Below are 12425 nucleotides of genomic sequence, written 5' to 3'. Positions count from 1 at the left end.
AGATACATAAAAATCATGATTGCAGCAGTCTTTGTAATAGTAAACACCCGCAAGCAACCTAAATATATACCAGGAAGGGAACAGTTAAAGTATAAAACATATCCATACATTAAACAGAAATACCCCAAACTATATGTAATGATATGAAAAAATACCCAAAATACAGCGAATCAAAAGCAAGCTTTAAGACAACTGATGATCCATTTTGGCCTAAAATGTAAAATAAAAATAAATTACATCCCCAGAAAATTCTTACATTTACGCATGTATAGGAAAAAATGTCTGAAAGGAAGCACGCTGAAGTACAACAATTTGCCCTGATTTGTGGGATGTGGAAGAGATGGATGAAGTGAGGGATATCAACTTATTTTAAATATATCTGTCATTTTTTAAAATTTTATTGAAGTATAGCTGACTTACAATATTGTATTAGTTTCGGGTGCACAGCAAAGTGATTTGGAGATATATATATATATATATATATATATATATATATATATAGCATTTTTCAGATGCTTTCCCACTATAGTCTATCATAAGATATTGAATATAGTTCCCTGTGCCATACAGTAAATCCTTTTTGCTCATCTTTTATATAACTATATCTGTATTTTAAATTTTTTAGGAAAGTGTAACATACACACAGTAAAATATCAAATCAAAAGCTGACAGCCGATAAATTTTTATTACATCTACACCCCCATCTCACCATCAATCAGATCAAGATAAAGGGCTATATCAGCATTCCAGAAGCCTCTCTCCTTACCTCTTCTAGTCAAGCCCCTCAAAGGCACCTCCTATAATATCTGTTTCAATATGTTACACAAGATATAGGTGACTTTTGTTTAAAAAAAAGATGGATTAAAAAAAATCTTGCTTCGGCATTTTTTTGAAGAGCCCTTTTTTGAATATTAAATATGCTCAACAATTTATTCAAAGAAATCAATTCAATAGACATAAACATTGAGCATTTTCAGTGTCTTTCTGGTATAAACTCAATTATTCCTTACAACAATTCCACGAGGCAAGTACTATTATTATTCCCTGTTGACACATGCTGCAACTATGGCTAAAGCAGGTCAGTAAATAACTTCTCCAAGGTTACACTGCTGATGAGTGGCAGCCCGGAAGGATACATACAAAGGCAGTCTGATTCCAGTATTTGCAACTGCTTGTGGAATTCAAACAAAGAAAAATAAAGGCAGCAAGTTGTAGAGGTGGCAGCACTAGGGTGTCTTACAGCACAAGGTTCTCTTTTTAGCTTCCTTTTGACTAAATCACTTAACGTCTCTAATCCAGTATTCATCTGCGAAATGGAGAGTTAGGCTAAATTCCTCTCCTGATCTGATTCTCTGATAAATAACGTGACCTACGAAAACATAGAGCAAATAGGCTTCATCACGATTTAGTACAATCACATACTGCATTCAGAAATGACTCATACGAGGAAATAAAACCACAATTTTTGAAACTATTGGAAACAATCATTTTAATTTAATGTTATTTTTGGACACAGAAGGCTTTTTTCTCCCTCTAAATAGCAAGTTGGTGGTTTTGAAGGGTCTTGCTCATCTTTTTGTGGAAAAATGCCTGAAAACAAACCACTAGAAACTAAACAGAAATTTTTCTTCCTAAATTATGCCTGAAAAAAACAACCAAATTTCTCTCACCAAATGACCACATATACTTCTAACGGATACCTCTAGGAATTTTGGTCCCCATATTTTGAAACACTGACATAAACAAATACAGAACATACTTCCTCTCAGATGAAATCCATAATTCTGAGGGTTAAAAATTCTTCAAACTAACATGAAATGTATCTCCACAGAAATCAACCAAAGAGGCTGAAGTTTGTTTCTAGAGAAGACTGGAAGTAGGAAAACTATAAGTCTCCACTAGAATCTGCCTTTTTAATTTCAGTTTATTCAAAATACCAGTTCATGCTGACCATATCTTTTCTTCTGCTAGAATATCAGTAATACTTTGGTACAAATAAAGCTTTAAATAATTTAGAATAGAAGAGAACCAATAAACTAGCTTCAGTGACCATATGCAAAAAAGAAATCAGTTTCCAAAATGTAAACAGGATCCATTCTTTGTAGTTGTCTGGCTCTGGATGTATGTCCTTTGAAGATGTGCAGGGAATAGGGTAGCTAGTGAATTTCCACTACTACCCCAGGCACTGGGGCTACAGGGGAGGAAAGATATGGTCTCGCCCCTCAGTGAGTTCAGAATCTCTCTAGAAGACAGATTCACATAAAATTAGCCCCAGCACAATGTGCTCTTATACCAATAGCCCACATAAGGCGCTATGGTATTACAGAGAGAAAAGAATTAATTCTGCCTGAGCCTCGGGAAGGCTTCCCAGAGGAGGTGACATTTGAGCTAAGCCTTGAAAGACGAGTAGATTTTTTTTGTCCAGGTAGGCAGCAAAAAGTAAGAGGCAAGGAGGTTAAGGGAGTTGGGGCAGTGGAGGACAAGGGTGGTGAGAATATCCCAGGGAGAAAAAAGGAAATGCCTAATTGTATTTTATGCCATGGAACGTTCATAAAAATAGGTAAGTCTTACATTCATATCCACGGTACAAAGAAATAAACCTGAGAAAGTAGGTATGTGAGTTGAATTCTCTGGGGGGGTTCCCTGATTTATGAACCCAAGAAGTGTCCATTTGGAAAAACAGAACTTCTGGTTTACTGGCTATTCTCTAATGACTAAAGGGCTACCAGGCTTCCTGTTCAATGTCAGGCACTTTGCCTGGATGGACTTGAGGTTTGCTACGCCTTCTTCAGACTTGCTGTCAATGCGTGGAGCAGAACCCGCCTTCACTGTCTGAAAATTCATGATTTAAGCCCTTGGCCTGTAACCCCCACCCAACTCCCCTGGAAAGGCCCCCATCTGTCATTGGGTTGCCCAGCACCCACTTTATCTCTCTGCTAACAAGTAGCTGTGAGGAGTCCTTCTCTTCTTAGAAAACAGAAGTACTGATACATTTGATCACATACAGTATGCTATATTTGCAGCCACTTTTTCTTCTTAAGAATACATTTCAAAAATTAAAGCATAAATCAAAGGAGAGGTAATAGAGAAAGAAAGACAGTGAGTTTGTTTTCAAGTACCTCTGCCTGCTTGCTTGAGCATCAATTAGTAAATGATGTGAAATCCCTAGGTCTGCCTGACTGCTTCCACCTAACGTGATTACCTGCCTAATACAATTAAAGTAAAACCACTAGACAATACATATATGTGGAATTTCAAGTATCCTTACAATTACTAGTGAGATTTAAAATTCCTCTACTGTTTAGACCTCATATGAACATTAGTCTAATCATATATTTATAATATTGTTTCATACTCCAAAATAATTTTCACATCCAACCCAAGACTCATGTAGGCAAAGTTAACCCCTCTCACTTTAACATTATATGTTCCCATTTTTTTCTGCTCAGTAAATTTTGAAGCATCTTTCATATATATCTAAACTAGGCAAATGTCAGATGTAGTACTCAGACTACATCACATTTACTTACAGTCAACTGCAGATCAATTCAGAGACAAAATGTGTATGTCCTATAGAATTAGAACATAAGGTCTGGATTTGGTAAATCAACAAAGGAGTTTTTATGTTCATTTTTACTTTCTTCAGACTGTACCAATATTATTAAACTCAAGATCCTGAAACTGTGGTACAAACTGAAAGCTAAGACTTACTTCGTTTGAAACTTTCTTGTTACAAACAAACAAATGATTTAACTGATAAAGTTTTTTCATTGTAGGCAGTTATGATTATAGATAATACTTTACTTTTTCTGACACTACAGACTAAAACAAGTAAAAGTTCCTTACTGCTGAATATTTATCTATGGGAAAAGATGAGTAATTGTCATTATCAAAAATGAATCAGAAGTATCTGCTAACAAGTAACAGTAAAGGTAATTTTTCTAAAATAGACATATAGGTGATTCAAATAAATATCTACTTCCTACATACTTTCCTAAGTATTCTGCTCCCCCCACTCATATACTGTTTCCCAAAAAGGAAAATATGCTGACAATATTCAATCTGTGTAAAGTCATATGCTGACCATAGTCAGTCTATGTAAAGTTTATCTATGAACACAGACTAATAAGAGTTGTTTGATTTTGTGTTTAAACTTAGGAAGAAGGTATGAAGATTCTCCACACTTGACTGAAAATAGAACAGTCCTCTCATGCAGATGCCTGGGAATCTTTTGATTTTATCAAGTGATCTTAAGATCTACTTTGACTATGGGCCCTCAACTGAGGGCAATTTTGTTTCCAGAGGACATCTGGCAATGTCCGGAGACACTGTTAATACTCGGGGGAGGGTGCTACTGGGATCTAGTGGGTAGAGACTAGGGATGCCACACAGCACCCTACAATGCACAGGACAGCCACACACACACCTCCAACAAGGAATTGTCCAGCTCAAAATGTCAACAATCAGTCTCTGAAAAACACTGGTCTAAATATACTGAGCGAATGTTATGTGGCAGCCTGGATGGGAGGGGAGTTTGGGGGAGAATGGATGCATGTATATGTATGGCTGAGTCGCTTTGCTGTGCACCTGAAACTATCACAGCATTGTTAATCAGCTATACTCCAGTATAAAATAAAAAGTAAAAAACTAAATAAATAAACAAATAAGTTTTATAAATAAATAAACTGAGCGCTTCAGGCACAACATCAGTAGCAGCATCATATTTTTTTTACAGATGCACCTGGCAGCAATTCAAAGTAAGCAGTTAAAAAAACAGAACCTTGAAAATTAATATTTTAACCTCCCCTTCTCCCTCGGCCCCACTTTGCCATACAGTCATTACATCTGAATCCAAGGACCAAACGATCAAGTCTAGAAACGGAGATGCTAATGACCTCCTACCGTCTCTGCAAAGGTAAGAGTCATAGTAATCTTTAATGTTATCTTTTTAAAAGTTTACACTGAGCTCATCAAGCTCACTCAGTTGAAAATTATACAAATTCTTATTATTGGTGCCTTCAGGCTGAAGAAAAAAGCAACTGGGGAAACAAATATTGGCTATAAAACAAAAATACCATTACAGAATGTTCTTACGGTGGCTTGGAGTGGTTGAGGAACCACACAGATGAAAGCCTTTAAAAATCTAGATAACTGTATGTGGAAGTATTTGTTAAAAGAAATGCCATGCAATGTAAATGGCCAAAACTAAGTTTTCTAATGTCTTTTCTTATGGCTCCAAATAGAGTCTCAGATTTGCCAAGATCACCCCTGGGTATTAAATTTGTACTTGGACCATTGGGGACTCAACGTATGATCCCCAGTCTATGACCCCAAAAAGGACTTTCAGCTCTAAATATCTCTGGAATAGTTGGCATACTCCAATGGAGGAAACACAATCAAATTCATAATAGCTAGTACTCATATCAGACACTATTCTAAATGCTTTACATATATTTACTTGTTGAATTTGCATATGAACTCCAAGTATGTTCTACTACACATGAGAAAACCAAAGCAAAACCAATTTAATTAACACGCTCATCATTACAGATCATTAGTGTCAGAGCTGTGCTTCAAACTCAAGGAGCCCAGCTCCATATTCTTTGTACTTAATCACTATGCCATAAAAAGAAGTGGGTCCCTCAGATTTCAAGTGCTAAGAAATACCCATTTCTCCAAAGATTTTCGGGATCTTCAGCTTATCCACTAGATCACTGACTTCCCAATGTTCATAAATACATCTCTGCATCATTACACCCATACAAACAAGTTGGGCCTGAATTCAGAGATGCAATTCTACTGGATTAATACCAAAAATCCCTGAGGTCATTCTTAAGGCTATCCTGCCTTGTAATGATCACAGCTATTCCCACTGTTCCCAATCTTATGGCAGAGGGTGTCCAGTGCCACCACCACTGCCTTCATTCCCATTTCCTTCACTCACTCACTCAAAAGGAACTTACTGTCCCCTACCTACTGAAAATAGCAATTTACAGAATAGCAAATACTGGTAATAGCTTCAGTAAATTCTCAGTCTAGCGCAGAATTTAAACTCATGTTACCTATTACATTTCAATGTGGCAACTGTTATACCAAAGGTGGAAACTGGGTGCTTTGGGAACAAAGAGAAAAGAAACATCCAACTCAGCCTCTGCCGGTGGTCAGAGGAGGTAACACTTTGCATCCTGAGTCTTACAAAAGCAGCAGAAAAGGAAGTTTCAGGGGGAGGCGCAAGATGTCTTCCAGATAGAAAGAACCACATGCACAAAGCCATGAAGTGGAAATGACCAGGGTGTATTTGAGGGCTGCACTTTTCCATACAGCTGGAGAAGAGATTTCTTATGAGTGGCTGGTGAGAGGTGAGAAGGGAAACTTGAGCAAAGTTCTCAGCTTCAAGGGCCTTGTAGATCCTGCTAAGAATTTTAGAATCTGTCCTATAGGCAACAGGGAGTTTTTTTTATAGAATTTTAAGTCAAGAAGGGACCTGATAAAAATTGCGAACAGATGTGGTTGAACAGCCTCGGGATGGGAGGAGATTCTTGGAGACAGATCCAGCATAGACCAGAGTGGTCCCCAAAGAGAGACAGCCAAGATACCATAACTATACTTTTAATGACAAACACAATATGACCAAGCATGTGTAGGACAAGTGTCCCCCTACAGCTAACGTGGTAATCTGAGGATTAAACCTGTGACCTTGGGTACCACAGTTGCTTACCAGGCTAACCATTCCTATGAATGGTATATGCCAGGAAAAAGTAGAACTTATTATAATCATAGACTAAAAGTCCCAAAGTCTTCAAAATTATCCAGAGTAGAAAAAAAAAATCTATTCATCTCACTATAATTTTGGCATCTCTTCAGCAACACAGACAATGTAAAAAGCATTTAATGAGCATTTATCATATGCCCAGAACTTTGCTAGTATTTTCATGAATGAAGCCTTTAAAAACTAAAGTCAACAACTGAGAAGACAAAACAGACCTTAATGAAGTCTTCTTGGGTTGACTAAGAAAAACAAAACAGTAGCATCATCTTAATACCTAAAGTTCACGTACAAAATTTCGGTAGTATTGATGTTCTTGACCGACTCACTGAGGTTTGCATTCCAAAGTTACCTACTAGAAGCACAATTTGAGATTACTGAAAACCTGCAAAAGGAAAATTCGAACGTGACTTGCCCACTTTGTGATTAAATTTGGCTAGAATTACTTGAGTCAAAATCATATGTGAATACACATTTGCATTAACATATAAAATTTGAAGTGAAAAGAATTAACTAATTCAGAGACCTCTGGACTCTGCAAGTCATCATCACTTTCAACATACTGGACACATTAAGTTAGAAATATTCAATCTCTTAGTCGGAACATTCAGGTCTTTTCAAATCCTCTAACATGAGGGAGTTCAGAGTCAGAGGTGAAACGTAATGAATAGATCCCTCCACTGGGTATATGCAAAGGCCTGTGAATTGTGTATATGACCTTGCAGAGAATAAGCCCTCCTGGTATGTGGTAGACCTACTCGATTAAGGATAGAGATTCAAATTTAATGCTATTGCTTTTGTGAGCAGAATTAAACTTAATGGTATATGAACATAAATTTTTATGATTTAACTATAGCATTTCACAAGAAATGTCCCTTTCATTTTAAAAGGAAGGAGGAAAGAATAACAGAAACAGTAGCAATAATTTATGTGAAAATCTAAGGTCAAGTCAATTTATGCCACTGCTGATGTGTCTTCATAAAGTCTTTAAAGGAAAAAAAGATGCTCTAGTCAAACAAACCTTTGTAGAAACAAATTCTATGTGCCTCATTCAGACCTGTAATTCTATGTGGGAAACATTTTGACTACTTTTTATTTTCTCAGTACTAAACTGAAAGAAAGTTGCAGATCGGTTGATAAGAATATTCATGTTACACTAGGGTAAACCGACACAACTTTTGCCGATGTGTTACACTGTGTTTTGGTTTTTAGTGGATGACACACTCACAGACAGCAGCAGGTATTCTGAATTGACCCCTTCCGTCAGAAGACTCATTTTTTTGCAGCCTGGATGACCCTTACAGAGACGTTGGGAGGCCAATGGTCAGAGGCAGGGCTGATGAGTGATTCACAGGCCACCCACATCCTGCTTCACCAAGGCAGTGGACATTTCTCTAGTGGGCATAGTGTCAGCTTTCACTTGAACAAAGCGTTCTGTGGCTGAACATGTAAATCAAAATGAAAACCACTGCTTCATTGGAAAACACATTCAAGTTATAAAACAGATTATTAACAGCAGAACAAGCATGTTCACCTAGAGAAAAACCTTAAAAACGCAAAGTCTGATACCCGTGTAAATTGAAAGTGTCTCCGAAATATAAGTGAGCCCGTTATCATTTAAACTTGCCTCTAGAAATTCATTACACAGTCCTCATCCGTTGGTTCAATAGAAACGTGTAGATCCGAGATTCATAACCAGCATTCAGGCTTAAAGCAACAAGAGAAAAACTGTAAAATGGATAACATCTAACTAAAGGATGAGGCTTGAAAAGTAAAGGAAGAGTCTACATGTAAGTCAAATATTAAAAAGATCTGGACAGAAGTTCTCAACATTTGGGGAGCATTCTAGAATACCAGTTTCTCCCAATGTAGTCACTTGCCATCAACCTTCATGATTTTGGCTATTTTAGCCAAGCACTTGTTCACTGTTACATAATATGTTTCTTTAAATAGGTGCTTTTAAATTTTCTTCTGCTTCAATCCTTTTTCGGTTTTGCCTCAAACAACATTATCCAGGAAATTATAGGTTTGATGTGAAATTTTACATATTTTCCTAATATCCTTAGAAATAAATATATAACTAATAATATAAAAATAAAATGTTTGGGTAACACCTAAAATGAACTCATGTGTGACAGGTGGCAGCAACTGCCTAGGGCAACGTTTAAGGACAGGGGATCTGGGTTCGGAGGGGTGCAGAGCTGAAATCCTGGCTCCACTCTACTGCATAATTCTCATCTGTAAAATGGGAATAATAAAAAAGGCACAGTTGAGAAGATTAAAATTAGCTAATCCACATAAATAATTTAAACTGTTTTGCAAAAAGTAAATAAATCCTCAGTAAATGTCAGCTGTGATGTGAGCATGATGATAATGACTGATGATGTAATTACTGATTACTTACGCAGAAAGATTACAACTGTATAAAAACTGAACTGACAATTTTTATTTTAAAATATACTTTAAGGTCTCCATATACTTAAGAACATATACTTTAGATATGAAATTTCAAGATGGCTATTCTATATTGCTTTAATGCAAGTTCACTTTGAACCTATTCAGATGTGATCACAGTAATCAGACTTTGCCTCAAAATTTCAATTAAAAAAAAAAATCTACCTGTGGAAAAAAATACTTAAAAAAGCTTAACATGATGATATAGGTCCTTCTCTCTCAGAAGTACATTAAAATAAATTTACTTACTGTACATACATAAAAGCTTAACAATATCAGCTGTTTTATTAAAATGTTTCACATGGGGGAAAAAAATTAGAATTCCTGACATTTTAACATGGTATTACTCTTCATCGGCCATGAACCGAAATCTCAGGGTGAGAAAAGGGCCAGACCAATGCTGAAAGGTTTCAAATATCAAACTATACTATTATGTCAGTGCCCTAAGATCAATTAGCACCTTTCAATGACAGAAAAGGTTACAGTGAGACTCAGAGGTACACACTCTGCAACTGTTCTAAACCACCATGTAAATGTGGTTTTGATAACTCGAAATGGTTTCTATTTTTAAATTCATCTGTTTCATCGCTTCTTCTGGAAGAAAGAAAAGGAGCTAGGGGGGTAAGGATAGTGGTATTTATTTTCAGTACCACTCTCCTAGTAGAAACCTGGATGGGACATGGTAAGAATCACAAACTTCACCAAGGCATATCCTAATGTGCAGAGCCACAAGCAATATTAGGTGACAGTAATGTTTACAAAGTCTTCGGACCTCTTAAAAGCAATCAGAGTTGCTTATACTACTTCAGAATATGTGATTCTTGTTTATTTCTTCCACTCAAGTTCAAACTAAGTGAAGCCAAGTTCACTCCAGGTACAACTTAATATTCAGTGTCTCCCACGATAAAATTCATCTAACTGCAAAATGCAGTCTCACGCTAACTGCAATGAAATACACCACTGCACCTCACCCATCTCTAGAACGAGTGCCTGAAAGAGCATGTCATTTCTTAGTTCACTGGGAAAAATTCATGAGAGGAGCAGGTACACTGAAAGTCATCCTATCCCTCCTGGTGTGGATTGCATTCACCCAGTAACTGTTGTAATAAAATCCTCCAAGGGTATTTCTGAATACAATTAGTTTAAGATACTCTACAGGGAGACACATTATAAGAGTTTAGAATATGTAAGAATAATATCTACTTGAAAAAGAAACTGTCATGATTATTCTCACTGAAAAAATAACAAGGTGTTTCATAGATGTTTTGTTCAGCTCTTCAGTGAGGGGATTCAGAACATCTACTTTTGATAACACACTCTTCTGTTTGTTTCTTAGATGAGTGATCTGAAATATTTACAACGAGACAGTACCTAATTTTAGGTTTTAAGTGCTTTAACAGCTCCATGAAATATGACCAGCAGCTGCAATACAGAACTATGGTGAATAAACTTCTTGCAAAGGGGGGCCTGTTTTTACTGAATGTTCAGTGTTCCTGCATTTACCTAACAGAGGGGAAAAAAGATAATGAAAAATATAATAAATACTTGCACTCTTAAATTACTTAACATTTCACTAAGTCTTGAAAAGGATTATCTCCCCTCTTCTTGAATTCTGTATAAAAAGTGTGAGCTTCCACTGGGTGAAATAAGTATAATTTTATTATTTGTGAGTTAGAATGTGAACTTTCCAACATCCTAACTTTTCATAACAGTAGTCATGGTTTTTCTATCATTCTACTTTTCTAAAACTTCAGGATAATTTAATTTTAGTGCATAAAATTTTTTTAAATGAAATACCAAGCCACATATATTTTTAGACATGGCATCAGTCATTTAGAGCTTGCAACAGAGATTGAAAACATGAAATGGGACACCTTATTTCCCGTGGCTATGTAAAATTTATTTACACCCCAAATCATAATATAAATAAAAAGAAAACTCTCAGAAATGGAGGTCTTATTTTTCTTTTCTGTTTAATTCAAAGAGGTTTTTGAAAGAAAAAAATAAATTACAGCAAAATGGCAACCTACTGATCCACCCTCAAAAAAGAAACTTTCATGAAGAGACAATTTTTTTCAACTGCCTCTACAAATCCTCTAGAATGCAGCATCTGTACTTCTTAATAAGAGTAATGATTATTTTTATACAAATTTCTTTTTATACAAATCTTAGGGTTTTTTTTAATTTTTAAACCTGAACATAAACTTAAATATTCTCTAAATATATAAAAAAACTTTTCATTCTGTAAAGAAGAAATTAAGTCTCTAATATCAGTAAACTACTTATTCATTAAAAAAGAATAATCAAGTAAATCTTTTAATTTCAGTTATAATCGTGAAACAACCTCTAATTACGGTGGCCTTAGGTTGACGCATACTATTTTCAGATAATTGGCAAAGGAAAACTGGCTTTTGAAAACCTATTGATTTTAGACCTTTACCTATTATGAAAGGCAAGGCTATATCCTTAATAATCAGAAAAAAAGGAACAGTTTTCAGACAATCTAATTATGTTACTTTCAAAGCTATAACTGTCAAGGGTTTTAACTGTCTTCTACAGCCATTTCAAAAAAAAATGGTTTAACTCTGAATGGCTTACAACTTTTAATGAGGCAGAACAAACTATTTTTATGGTTTATAATAACAGTAAAAGTGAGTGTAGTTGTATCTGCATCTGGTATTGTTGCCATAAAGATCAGATTCTGGCAGTCTAGCTTCACACAAAATAGTTTCCCTCTTCTTACTACTGCTATCTATTTCTTGGGATAATGTTATACCACACCCTACTATGTACCAAATATTTTGTTTTAGGATTCTCTCCCGGCCCCACCCCCTTCCTAGCTTTTGCTTCTTCAGCTATAAACTGGCCAGAAATATTTAAAAAGAAAAAAAGTTGGGGCGGGGGAGGGCAATGTTTCTGCTTAAAACCTAATTTTACCCGTGAAAGGTTACATCCCTGTCCTGAGGAGGTTTTTAAAATAAAACCAAAAACAACTCAACAGACAAAAAAAAAAAAAACCATCCTCAACTTTCAAGACTGTCAGTCACCTACGTGTAAATCAAACTTCAGGAGCTGTAGAAGGGGAGCCCGCGGTGCTTAAATGCTCCTAAGACTCCCACCTAAGTCCAGAAGAAGGAGCGCCCGCTGAAACTGACACGCCCGAGGGTGCAAAAAGTGGCCGCAGAGGAGAAGAGGAACAAAATGC

Source organism: Delphinapterus leucas, chromosome 12 (genome assembly GCF_059928025.1).
Source record: "Delphinapterus leucas isolate spDelLeu-1000000601 "Yukka" chromosome 12, BTC_Dleu_Yukka2, whole genome shotgun sequence".
Lineage (NCBI taxonomy): Eukaryota > Metazoa > Chordata > Mammalia > Artiodactyla > Monodontidae > Delphinapterus > Delphinapterus leucas.
The sequence above is the reverse complement of the archived record's forward strand: the minus strand, read 5'-3'. Positions refer to the sequence as shown.